This window comes from Oryctolagus cuniculus, chromosome 14 (assembly GCF_051225735.1).
Source record: "Oryctolagus cuniculus isolate XC-2025 breed Fujian yellow rabbit chromosome 14, ASM5122573v1, whole genome shotgun sequence".
In the NCBI taxonomy this organism is placed as follows: Eukaryota; Metazoa; Chordata; class Mammalia; order Lagomorpha; family Leporidae; genus Oryctolagus; species Oryctolagus cuniculus.
In genome coordinates this window covers 39,167,323-39,180,625 of record NC_142880.1, presented here as the reverse complement: position 1 = coordinate 39,180,625, position 13,303 = coordinate 39,167,323, and the positions used below count along the sequence as shown (strand labels likewise).

Sequence of the window (13,303 nt, the reverse complement as noted above, 5' to 3'; positions counted from 1 at the left end):
TGTGGGATTCCTAAAAATGATACAGCTTCTGCTTGTTTCTTTGGGGATTCTCACTCTTGAAACCAAGCTCCCATGCTGTGAGTAAGCCCAAGCTGCCCTGCGGAGAGGTCCATGGAAGAGGAAGGGATGGGTACCAATGCCATCTTACATGTTCAAGTGATCATAGTAAGTGTATAACTGATCATATAGATAGGATTAAGTGTCAAAAGGATCAATAAATAAGACTAAGTGTCTGCTAATAACAATTGATAGAATTAAAAAGGAGCAAATGATCCAACATGGGAAGCAGGACACACAGCAGACTCATAGAATGACAAACACCCTAATAGCACTCTGATCTCAGAATCAGCCCTTAAGGCATTTGGATCTGGCTGAAAAGCCCATGAGAACATTTCAGGCATGGAGAGCCAAGACACTGTGGCAAAAAATGACCTACATGAAAGGTCTCTGTGAGTGAGACCCCAGTGGAAAGAAGGGACCATCAAAGAAGGAGGTACTTTTCTCTGAAGGGAGGAGAGAACTTCCACTTTGCTTATGGCCCTGTCTAACTACTGACAGAGTTTGGGGACTCAAAAAGCTTCCATAGCCTTTGCAGCTCATGACAAGAGCCTCAGGTGATCACTGATGTCATAATTAAAAGTGTCAATTGTTAAATCAACAACAGGAGTCATGTGCACCTACTCCCCATGTAGGATCTCTGTCCTTAATGTGTTGTACAATGCAAATTAACAGTATAACTAGTACTCAAACAGTATTCTATACTTTGTGTGTCTGTGTGGGTGCAAACTGTTGAAATCTTTACTTAGTATATACTAACTTGATATTCTGTATATAAAGATAATTAAAAATGAATCTTAAGAATGGGATGGGAGAAGGAGTAGGAGATGGGACAGGAGTGGGCATGGGAGGGCGGGTATGGGGGGAAGAACTACTATATTCCAAAAGCTGTACCTATGAAATTTATATTTATTAAATAAAAGCTTTCTAAAAGAAGAAGAAGAGGAAGGGGCGGACAGTCCTGATGTGCCAGCCACATGAGTGAGCAGGAGAAGGGGAACCTTAGGTTCCGATCAAGCTTCCCCGAGGCCCCTGGGTGGAGAGAGAGGAGCTGGCCGCACTGACCCCTGCCCACAGGGAGATTCATGGCCAAGGAAGTGACTGTTGTTGTTTTAAGCTCCTAAGTTTTGGGCTGGCTAGTTAGGCAGCAATGGTGACTGGAACAATAATATTTTTATTCATCTCAAAAATGACTTTTTTTCTGCCCTTGTCGTCTGCTCAGTCTCATCATCAGCCGTGTCTACAGAACAGATCAGACTCTGTAACAAGATGAATACAAGGCTCGGGCAGGCCCCGTGGCCTTTAGTGAGTCTTGGGAGTGTTCCAAAGTGGCCAGATTCTAGTCGGAATGTATGCATGCCGTGACAGGGGATTCTCATCCACCGTCACATCGTGGACGAGCATTGACTTGGCCCTAATGGTTGGCTTTAGTTGAGCAGGGTGGAATTTCTCACAGGCTGGTGGTGACTTTCTTTAGAACGGGATTGGTAACAAGCATTGCTCATGAAGACAAGGCCACTGGTTAAACCTAAGAAGGTCATTTCTGGGAATAGATAAGAAATGTAAAGATATTGAACAAAGGGGCTGAAATAGACTCTGTGTACACGGCACCCAAGTCCAGTTGACCTGGAGGATAAGATTAGCAGCTCTGTCTGGACACTCCTCAGATGGGTCTCGGGAGTTCCTTCTGGATGCTTTGCAGGACAGCTCGCCCTAGAGTTGAAGAAGCAAACCATACTTGGTGGGAAAGTTGCTGCTCCTGGGTATCTGGTGAGGAGGAGCTCACGGAGACTCAGGACTCAGCTGGGGGCACAATTCAGCCAGCCTCTTTTGGGACCAAATGCCAGGGCTTGGCAGGCTCCCTGGAGCTTGTGTAAGGTTTCCCAGGAGCCCCTGCTCTGGTATATTTCCTTCCCTTTCCTTCTTAGTGTCTGCCGTGGGTGCAAGAGACACGAGGAGGGGAGGAAAAATGCTTTTCTCCTTCACCTGTCGAGAGGTCTTCGCTGGGGCTCCCTGTGACAGGGACAGGGTAGCCTTCTCCATGGGGGAATAACCCAGGGCCGTGAGTAATCGCCCTCGTAAATCTCTCAAGACTGGTCCTGGACTGTGGGCTTGAATGTTCTTTCTCTGGAACAAAGGAAGAAGGATGTGGGGGAAGGATCCAGTTAAGATGAGATGGCCAGGAAAGTGATCGCAGAGTGCAGGTGAGGTTGTCGTGCAGGTGGAAGTAGGTGCCCTCCCTTGGTTCAGAGTCTCTGGTGGGACAGGCATTGTGGCACAGCGGCTAGGCCACTGCTTGGGATGCCTGCATCCCATATGGAGGGTCGGCTTCAAGTCCAGGCTAGCCCATTTCCTACCCAACTTCCTGCTAATAAGCTTAGGAAGCAGCAATGATGGCTTGAGTCCTTGGGCTCCTGCCACCCGCCTAAGAGACCTGGATGGAGTTCCTGGCTCCTAGCTTCAGCCTGGTTCAGGCTGCTGCAGGCATTTGGGGAATGAATCAGCAGATGGCAGATCGATCTCTCTCTCTCTCTCTCTTTCTCTCTCTACTCCCCCCCCCCCCCCTTTGTCACTCTGTCTTTCAAATAAATTAAAAAGAAAACACCTCTAGTGATTCAGCCATCTTTCTTGCCCTGGTACAGAGGGGGAGACAACCTCAGGAAGGGAGATAGATCTCCATTGCAGATATAAATTTCTCTTACAAACGAACATCATTTTTTTTTATCAGAGTTGTTGTTGCATCTGCAATTTCTCAAAAATGACAGCTCAGAACAATCCATATGCCAAAGAAGTCCATTTTGGGGTGGCATATTCTGGATTCCTACAGAAATATTGCAGAGTGGGCTGTTTTGAAGCCACGCCGTGAATGACTTTCTTTTTCCACTCAGGTTTGTTCAATCCTCCACACCTCATTTATGGTTTCGAAGGATGGGAGGTGAGGGTAGAGGACCAAGCCCAAGGATGAATGAAGGAACATTTGTCCTTTCTTAGGAAAGTAAACAAGCGTCCTATATGATAATCATGCAGACATGTGTATATATCTGTCGATGCTCTGTGTGTGTGATGGAGATGTGTGTTGGCGGGAGTGCTTCTGGGATTAGAAGTTAAAGAATGTCTCCACTCGGAACCCCCTCTGTTTTGCTGCTTTGAAAGGTTACTCACTGTGACCGCCCAGAGGCTCAGGACAACTAGACCTAGCGAGAAGTCCTCTCGAGGGCTAGGAAAGTCGTGGTGGGGACCAAATGAGAACTGTTTGCTCTGTGCGCCAAGGCAGACGAGCCCTTCTCGGGCTTCATCAGAGGATAGAATAGTAGTGAGCTATTTGCTCTCTCGCCTGAATGGACTGGTGAACACGACTCCGTCTCTCTTACAGCAGTGTCCAGATGTTGGATGCCAGGCTAAGGGCAGACCAGGGAGGGACTTCTTGCTTTATGAAAAGGGGACAATATGTGGGAAGGACAGCTTTCTCCTGCTTCAAGTAGGAGACAGTCCTGATCGCTTTAGAGCTGCCTTGTCCTCCACCTCCTCAACCTGTGTGTCTCCCCCGCCCCCCAAAGGAGAGCTCTGAGTTCTACTCTGGGGTGCACGCAAGAGAAACAAGTCAGAGGCAGACCTGGTACACTGTGGTACTCTCCAGTGAGTGGCAAGGCAATGCCAGAGAGGAAATGTTAGTGTGTAAGTTGTTACAACAAATCCAGTTTTGCAAACCTTAATTGGCTTTTAATTGTGATTCTGAAATCGGGTAGCAGGATGAACCAAACAATGGTTCAGAGTGGTCCACCCCAGCACATGTACAGAGCTAGCCAGAGACATACAGAAAATGGAAGTGAGGTACAGAGACAGCTGGATGGGCTCTACAGCTGGTTTGAGCAGTTGGCTGCCTGTGATTGGCTGAGATTTAGGTCTTTGTTCAAAGGTTTCCAGCTCATACGTAAAGGCTGGAACGGAGACTTCCCAGGCCGAATCTTCTAGATTCAGCAAGTGAGGGCTGCCTCTACTCTTCAAGAGAGGGTGACTATGGGCTGCTCAGTGACTTTCCAGGTCTGATTGCTAGGAAGACTCAGGCTGGCACCTTCACCTCTGCAAAGTGCTGTTTGAGAAAGTTGTCGTCAAGGTGGACATGTGATTGAAGCTTTTTTTTTTTTGAAAGATTTATTTATTTATTTGAGAGGTAGAGTTACAGAGAAAGAGACAGAAAAGAGGTCTTCCATCCAATGATTCACTCCCCAAATGACCACAACCCCCAGAACTGTGCTGATCTGAAGCCAGGAGCCAGGAGCTTCTTCCAGGTCTCCCATGCAGGTGCAGGGGCCCAAGCACTTGGGCCATCTTCTACTGCTTTCCCAGGCCATAGCAGAGAGCTAGAGCTAGATCAAAAGGGGAGCATCTGGGACTTGAACCAGTGCCCATATGGGATGCTGGCACTGCAGGTGGAGGATTAACCTACTACCACAGCGCCAATCACAGTAGAAGGCCTTTAATGGTCTCCATTTCTTAATTCTTCCTACAAAAAAATATGAAGGTTTCCTAATGATTTTATTAGGGAATAATTTCTAGCATGCTGCTGGCTGTCACATATAAATTATGAGAGCCAAAAATCTGATGCACAAAGGGCCATCCAGCAGACTGTTCCCTGCAAGTGGTACAATTCACTGCTTTGTGATTTTCATTTGAAAGCAGAGAGACAGAGATCTCTCACCAAATGCCTGCAACAGCAAGAGCTGGGCTAGGCCAAAGCCAGGGGCCAGGAGCTCAAACCGAATCTCCCGTGGAGTGGCAGGAACCCAATTGCTTGAGCCACCTCTGGGGCCTCACAGGATGTGCATTAGCCAGAGGCTGGAATTAGGAGCAGGGCTAGGACTCAAACCCAGGCACTGTGATATGGGATACAGATGTCCCAAGTGGAAGCGTCACGGCTGCGCCAATCACCCACCCTCCTGTGGGGTCTGTGAGCTGAATGGACAGGGCAGGGGGAAGCAGCGGCCCCTCCGTTATGCCCCTGGGGCACGAGGGTGACATCCAGGGAGGCGGCACGAGGAGGGGCTGGACCGTGAACCAAGCGGACCCCGGTGGGCTTGTCGTCAGAACAGGCAGACGCCTCTGTGTGCCCAGTGTTTGATGGCTTTCCCAGGGGGAGGGGGAGAGTTCAGCCCTCGGTGCTGGGACACAGTGATCTCATTTTCTTGGCGTTAATCACTGGCCATCATCAAGATAGCCTTTGACTTCCAGTGAGTCACATTGAACAAGAGAAGGAGAACAGAGAATAAAGTCATTTCTCAGCCTCCCTTTGGATTCCTGGTGAGTCTGAGGGGTGCTTAGGTGGTGCTCCACCACCAGCAACTGTCTGCTTGGTTGGCCCTGCACAGAACTGGGGGTAAAGCAAGTCCCTCTGGGGACAGTGAGATGGAAGCAAGACAAAGACCCTGGCGACCTCCCCAGCCAACCGCCAGGCTCTGCACCGCGCCCTACTGAACCAGTGCTGGAAGATGCTGTGGCAACGCCTGCAAAACCCCCTTCTTGGCCAAGTCCCACCATCCCTGGTGGCCACAGGGGCGGGGCTTTCACAGGGAGAGACTGGATTCCAGCAGGACCAGAGGCTCCTTATCTGGGCTCCACCAGGAGTGCTGGGGCAGAGCCAAGCCGCTGGCACCATGTGATAGGGGGCAGAAGCTGGGCAGGAAGGAGGAGTTGCGGTTGTCAGCCGTCGTTAAGAAAGCAAGAGGAGCCAAGAAGAAAACCGCCAGTCCCGAGAGGACTGGGGGCTTGAGGCAGGTTGCCTAGCAACAGTGACATGTGCCCCCTCCCCCCCAGCCTCTCAGGCTGCTCATCAGTTCCCACCCTCTGGTTTCTGCTTTCAAAGCCACCCTCCAGATGCCGCTTTTAGCAAATTCTACCTGCTCAGCACCATTCCTGGGAGGGGGTGTGAGATAAGGTCCGGGGCAGCCCAGGGCACACTTCGCTCCGGACTGAGAGATGTCTCTGAGAGTCCTGCTCTGCACCATGGCCTGTCTTAGAGGAATTCTGCTCTAGCCCGTGGGATAAATGCCTTAGAGAATTCTGCTCTGGACTGCGCTTTCTGAGGGGACAGTGGTGATTGGAAACAGGCTCTAGAGTGAGACCTGGGTTCAGTTCTAGGGTTAGGTTATCACATGTGCAACCAGGGGCAAGTTTCTTAATCCTGGTGCTTTATCTTCCCTGTCTGTAAAACAGAGAAAAGAATAGTACTTTCCTGTTTGGGTTACTTGAGGATTTAGTGTGGATACTTGGCTAGCTAGATAGGGGGTAGATAGCTAGATATAGACAGATAGAAGTAGACAGATAAAATCACATAAACTAGTGCCTGGCACAAAGACCGCCTTGTATGTGTCTGTTGTAAAAGGTCCCGGAAGATGGTTTGGCACAGACACTTGCTCCAAGGTATGGAAGAGCAGCTGAGGAGGGATCCCCAGAGCTCCAGGTCCAAGATGGTGTGTGGCATCGACAGATCTGCTTCCAGAACCATCGTTCTAACCATGGCTTGCCCTGGGGTATTTCCCCTTCATCTCCTCAGCTTCAAGACGAGAGGATGAACTGGAAGGGCCTGAAGTCCCTCATACTTTTCCTAGCCTTAGAGGGTCCTGGATATGATTGAGCTATGAGCCAACTCTGGTGCACAGATATGGGGAGAATTAGAAAATGTGGCGGGGAAGAGGCTTCCACTGGTCCCTAAAGGGAAGGTGCACAGCCTTCCACGGGGTGAGGTGTGTCTGCTCCAGGTCTGCAAGGGGCAGATCCATATCTCTAGTCCCTACCTATCTCTTTGTGTTCATTCCTTTTTTTTTCTTTTTTTGTAGTTGCTCTTGGGATGACACAGGCTTTTGCGACTTCTCACACTCTACTTAAGTCTGATGTTTTACCACTTTAAGTAGAATGTAGAACCCTGCCTCCTGTATGTCACCTGTATTCCATTTACAGACACTAAAAACCTCCTTCCCAACAACATGTTAGCATTGGCTTGCAGTGGCCCTAGACATTTTTATTAAGCTTAAGAGGAGAGAAGCAGTTGATTGAATGTATGCCGATGCTGGCCACTCTCATCCATCGCTCTTCCGAAGATGTGCTGGCCACGAAATCTCCAGGTTTTCTTTCATCTGGCATTGTCTACAACTATTTTGTCTTCATTCCTGAGTGGTATTTTAATGGGATCTAGAATTCTTGGTTGACAGTTCTTTCTTTTGTTTCTTGTCTCTGTGGTTGCTAATGTGAAGTTCATGGTCAAAATCAAATTGTGATTACTCTGCATCTTTTCCTCTGACTGCTCTCAATATTGCTTCATTATCTTTGGTTTTTAAGTTCACTCACATTGGGTTTATTTGGATTTACCCTCTTTGAAGTTCCCTGAATGTTTGCATCCATAAATTTATATCTTTCATTATATTTGGGAAATCTCCTGTAATGACTTCTTTTTTATTAGAGATTTATTTTATTTATGTTAAAGGCAGAGATATAGTCAGAGAGAAAGAGAGAAATCTTCCATGCACTGGTTCACTCCCCAGATGGCCACAAAGGTCTGGACTGGGCCAGACTGAAGCCTGGAGCCAAGAGCTTCATTCAGGCCTCCTATGTGGGTGCAGGGGCCCAAGGACTTGGACCATCTTCTACTGCTTCCCCAGGAGCATCAGCAGGGAGCTGGGTGGTAAGTAGAGCAGCCAGGACTCGAACTGGGGCTCATGTGGGATGCCACCAAGGCAGGCATCTGCTTAACCCACTGTGCCACAGCATCCCCCAGAGACTCATTTCTAACTTTACAGTGGGGGCCGGCGCCGCGGCTCACTAGGCTAATCCTCTTCCTGCGGCACTGGCACACCGGGTTCTAGTCCTGGTCGGGGTGCTGGATTCTGTCCCGGTTGCCCCTCTTCCAGTCCAGCTCTCTGCTGTGGCTGGGAGTGCAGTGGAGGATGGCCCAAGTCCTTGGGCCCTGCACCCGCATGGGAGACCAGGAGAAGCACCTGGCTCCTGGCTTCAGATCAGTGCAATGCGCCGGCTGCAGCGCACCGGCCGCGGCGGCCATTGGGGGGTGAACCAATGGCAAAGGAAGACCTTTCTCTCTGTCTCTCTCTCTCACTATCCACTCTGCCTGTCAAAAAAAAAAAAAAAAAAAAACAAAAAAAACAAAAAACACACACACACACACACAAAAAAAAAACTTTACAGTGGAGGAAACATGCGGTCAAGGTTGACAGCATCGGTGAAAAGTCGCATGGACACCATATGCCCATTGGTTGGATGTGATGAGAAGGGCGCTTTTCCTCTGTGGTATCTGATGATGGAGAACACATCCGACAAACCCAAAGTGAGGGGACATTCTAGAAACTCCCTGACTCCTGCTCTCAAAAAGGTCAGACCATCCGAGTCAGAGACAGACAGACAGCCTGCCATGGTGTGGTGGAGATTAAGATGACAGGGTGACTAAATGTAATGTGACATTCAGGAACAGAGAAAGGACACGAATGGAAGTGCTGGGGAAATCCACATAAAGACTGTAGTTTAGTTAATAATATTGTGTCAGGGTTAATTTCCAGTCTTGAGTAATGTGCCATGGTTAGATAAGTTGTTAGCATAAATGGCTGGCTAGGTAAGGACCAACAACAGCTCTCTCTGTTATCTCTGCAGCACTTTTGTAAATCTACTGTTATTTTTATTTTTTTAAAGATTTTTAAATTTATTTTAAAGTCAGAGTTACACACAGAGAGAGAAGGAGAGGCAGAGAGAAAGAGAGGTCATCCATCTGCTGGTTCACTCCCCAGATGGCAGCAATGGCCAGAGCTGCGCCGATCCGAAGCCAGGAACCAGGAGCTTCTTCCTGGTCTCCCACATGGGTGCAGCGGCCCAAGGACTTGGGCCATCTTCCAGTGCTTTCCCAGGACATTAGCAGAGAGCTGGATTGGAAGTGGAGCAGCCGGGACTTGAACTGGCGCTAATATGGGATGCCAACACTGCAGGCAGTGGCTTTACCTGCTATGCCACAGTGCCAGCCCTATTTACTGTTATTTCAAAATAAGGGTTTTTCTTAATGCCTGACCATGCACTTTTCTTTCCAGGCAAATTGTAGGCTGTTTTTCTTACTGATTATAATTAAAAATTCTGAACAAAATGCAAATGAAACGGCCCGGATCCATTTGGGGCCATCTGTGGAAGATCATTCATCTCTCTCTCTCCCCCCTCCATTGGTCTCTTCCTTTCTTTCTCTGTAACTCTGCCTTTCAAATAAATAAGTAAATCTTAAAGAAAACGGAAGAGAATCTCTGCATTCAGCCCACACTCGAGGGGAGGGGAGTTCTGGATGGCAGGGTATCAAAGAATTGGTGATCGCAGTTCAAAGCCACCAGCATAGCTGAACATCTTGAGAGAAATGCTTTGAAATGAAGTTTCCCCTTAAAATGTCACCCACTAATTTGATCATTTGTCAATGGCTCCTGCCTACCGCAACCACTGCTGTGCTATTTTAATGGTGATTTTCCAGTTTTGCTGGTTCCTGCTGCATATATTCATTGGAGTCATTCTGTAATTAAGATTTGTCCCTTGTCTCCCGGATTTAATTTATTTATTCAATCGTTTTTATCAGAACAGACTCATGGATATTTATTCTTTAGGTCACAATCTAATTTGATCGCTGTTATTCTGTGGGTCAAGCTGCTGCAGTTTTGCCTAGTGAGAGTTCTCCCAGGTTGCCTTCTGTAGCCCTTTGAAATGCCCCCATCCTTTTTTTCCCACCTGAGAATCAGCCGCCTCTGCAGACAGCCTTGGGTACTTTTATTGGAGACAGATTTCAAAACAAAGGCCTCTGAACACGCTTCTGGTTTCTACAGAGCTGCAGTCCTCTGATCTGTCAGTGCAGAGAGCCGGGGAATATCTGAGCACCAACCCAGAGAGAGCTGCGCCGCGGGCTCAGATCTCGCTTGTAAAGGAAGCCGCAGCCAGGAGTGCCGCCCACCTCGTTTCGTGTTTGTGCACACAGCTTACCACCTCCACCACGAGAGCAGAGTCCGTGCCTGAGGCATTTTTACACGCACCGGGATGCCGGCCCCATGGCGCAGACTCAGGGCACGTTCGCTGGTCGCCTGCATGAGCTGTGGGACTCTCGAGTCACGTGATCACCGGCCTTTTCCTTCTTTTAGGAACCACAGGTGTGACTTGAGTTAGTTCAAGTTACCAGAATCAAAAGGCTTTGCTATTATTGGAAGGGTGGCCCTAGTGGTGTAGAACAACGCGGGCCTTTGCCGTGCTAGGAGCGTCAAGGGCTCCTGCGTTGTTAGCGGCACAGCTGCTGTGTGGAGAACTCTGATTGGCTGCCTGGCGGGGGACAAGCTGTGCTTCCGTGTGAGCAGCCCATATTTAGCTCAGCCACAGACGCCCTGGGCTAGGGCTGCATCTGCCCTGCCCCCAGCAGGCCCCTGGGTGAGGAGCCAGCTCAGAGGTGGAATAGATGTGTATGCATACAGTGCTTCTACCAGGGCACGCCCTGTGCTCCCCTAGCCCGAGGACTGGGGTCTTCCTCTCACAGCACAGGAAACCTGCCCACCTGGTGGCTTGGCACACCTGTTTTTAGTTCCTGGTCGTCTCTAGGGCCTTCCAGGTGTCTCCATTTCTGGCTGTGATAGCCCCTGCTTCCTCCTGCAGCATCCCTGTCTATTCTCCCCTAATCCTGGTTCCCACGGCTTTCGATAAGCAAATGCTCAACCAGCACCCTGGGGTGAGTGTGCTGTGGGGCTGGGCTTGCAGGAGAAGGGTGTGGGAGGGGAGGCTGTCAGGGCCCAGGGCGTCCAGCCCTGGGGAAGTGGCTTTCCTTTCCTGCAGGATGCATCTAAGAGGCAAAGCAGACTTAACTTCCCACGCGCCGGGGTTGGGCACCAGAGCCTGCAGGTGCTGTGAGCGGTCGTTTGCTCTGCTGGGACCTGGCTCAGCAGCTGCTGGGAGCTGGGCAGGCAGAGTGGCTCCTTGTGGGGCTCAGAGACGCCCGCGGGTTGCTCTGAAGCACGACCTGGGATTCGCTCTGCTGTTTGCCATGGGGACGGCTGAGGAGGCGAGTGTCATCTGCCCCTCCTCCCTCTCATTATGACAAAGCTCTCAGGGCTGGGACAGGACTGGGGGAGGGCGACTTCTCCAGGGAGGCAGCGAGGGAATTCAGAGCGAGAATGGGCCTGGAGAGACAGGGGTCAGACATGACTCAGAGGTGGGGTGAGCACGAAGCTCCTCCCAGGACCGGGATCGGCTGAGCGTCACAGTATCAGCCATGACACGGCATCTCTGCGGCTCCGGTTCGCTTTCTCTCCCTCCCTTTTCTCCTCCAGCCCCGGGTCCTCCGTGCAGAGTGAGGGGGCGGCACCCTCTTCACACACTGGATGTCACCAATGGAAACAGAAGGAATTCCTCCAATTACCACCTGGCCCTTGAAGGCGCTGGCGGAACAGCCTGCCCTCCTCACCTCCCCACTCCAGGGGCTGTTTCCCAGGCGATCTCTTAGGAGCTCTGCAAGGCTCCTGCTCTCTGCTTGGTGCATGCCCTGGGCCTCCAGTCGCGCGGGCCCTGGCCCATCTGTTGGGTCTGAGCTGCGGGAGCCTGTGGGAGAAGCCTGGGCAGGGCATTCTGGTGTTGGAGCACTTCGCTCCAGCCTGTGTTTCCTTTCCTGGGACTGTGGAGGCCATTCCGCAGCGTTCATTTCCTTTGCATCATGTGTTCTCTGGGGCCCGGCTCAGACAGGCGGCTCAGATCCCAACCCAGACCTTGCAAACCCCTCAATGTCGAGTAGGGGCTGACTTTTTAAATTGGCACATTAATTTGGCAAGCCTCCAAGATACAGGGTCCACTGGGAAAAATGCCGGGTTGTCCTGGTAATAGCCAGGGTGACCCTGGATTTGGGGAAAAGAGAAGACAGCAATACTTCAACACACAGCCCTCTAAATGCATCTTCTATAAGGGAAAAATATGTTCTGCCACATGTCGGAACTTTGAAAATGGTCCTATTTTAGGTAGACAGACACATGTTTATTTTCCTTGGGTACCAGCCATCAAACCTTTTGTTTTTCCTTTGGGGAGGCCGATTGTCATGGCTGCCAACCCCTGGGCTGCACAGGGACTACAGAGATTAGTGAGCTCCACCCACCCTCACCGTCTCCGACTCTGGAGTTCTTACGTCCTTTTTCTTTTCTATCTTTTTCCTTCTTTATTGGAAGATCCGTCAGCTCCTAGGGATACCAGTGTACCTGCTTTTTGGGCTGCTCATGCGCTCAGTTTGTAGCTTCCAGTCCATTGTGAGCTACTGCAGTTCAGACTTTCTCCCTGGAGTTTTGATAATCGGAGCTGCTGAAATAAACCGGTGATAGATCAACAGGAAAAGCAGCACACAAATGTATTACTGCGCACATGTTCAGGGTGGTCACACAGAGTGGCCATGCGAAGAGGGGCCAGATGGCTGAGGCTAAGGACTTCACAGACAAGGGGGAAGTAGGGGATGTAGACAATGGCAGAGGGGAAGTAAGTGATTCTAGGGACGGGGACAGCTCTGAGAGCAGACAATGGCCCGGGACAAGTTCCTCTGGGCGCTAGATTTGGTGCTGATTCTAAAGTCTCTTCCTCTTCCCTCGAGTTTAATCTCTGGTTAGTGAAGGCTGTGTTCCTTTGGGAAGACCCAGTCTGTAGGTAGACAAGGAAATGTTAGAGAGAGGAAGGCCTCCTGCACTGTGGGAGGGGCAGACTGAGAGCCAGGGGAGCAGGCGAGACCCTAGGGCTGCTTCTTTTTCGTGCAGTGCGTGGAAGCACTACCCACTGAGCCTCACTTTCAACCAACCGGATGTATAGACCTGTATGATTGTGACTTAACCAAGACTGATAAGAATCCTAGTGAAATACACACACACACACAACCATTGAAATTTAAAGTTTCAGCAACATCACAGGATACAAAAGTCAGTTGTTCTTCTATATATGAGCAATAAACAATCCAAAAACAATGTTAAGGAAATAATTCTACTTCCAATAGCATCAAAGAGAATTGTTAAGAAAGAGAAGATCTAAACAAGTTGGGATGCATCCCATATTCATGGACTAGGAACGGACATGAATGTTGCAGAGGTGACATTTCTTCTCACGGTGATCTCCAGCCCACCCTCAAATTTTGCAGAAAGTGATAGGCTGATCCTAAAATTTATATGGAAAACCATAGATCCAGAGTAGACAATTTTGAAAAAGGAAATTTAAAAAGGAGGTT

At 49.8% G+C, this 13,303-nt stretch overlaps 1 long non-coding RNA gene across 3 annotated transcripts in view; it reads left to right on the top strand.

Annotated features, from left to right (window-relative positions):
* LOC149122300 (uncharacterized) overlaps nt 1–13,303 on the top strand; it is a 37,834-nt gene that overhangs the window by 21,598 nt on the left and 2,933 nt on the right. For 2 of the 3 annotated variants that reach the window (XR_016220064.1, XR_016220065.1), the window contains one exon: nt 6,437–7,468. The exons of the other annotated variant lie outside the window; for it this stretch is intronic. This is a non-coding gene — a long non-coding RNA (uncharacterized LOC149122300). Of the gene's footprint in view, nt 1–6,436; nt 7,469–13,303 lie in introns of those variants that run through there. 3 annotated transcript variants of the gene reach the window in all.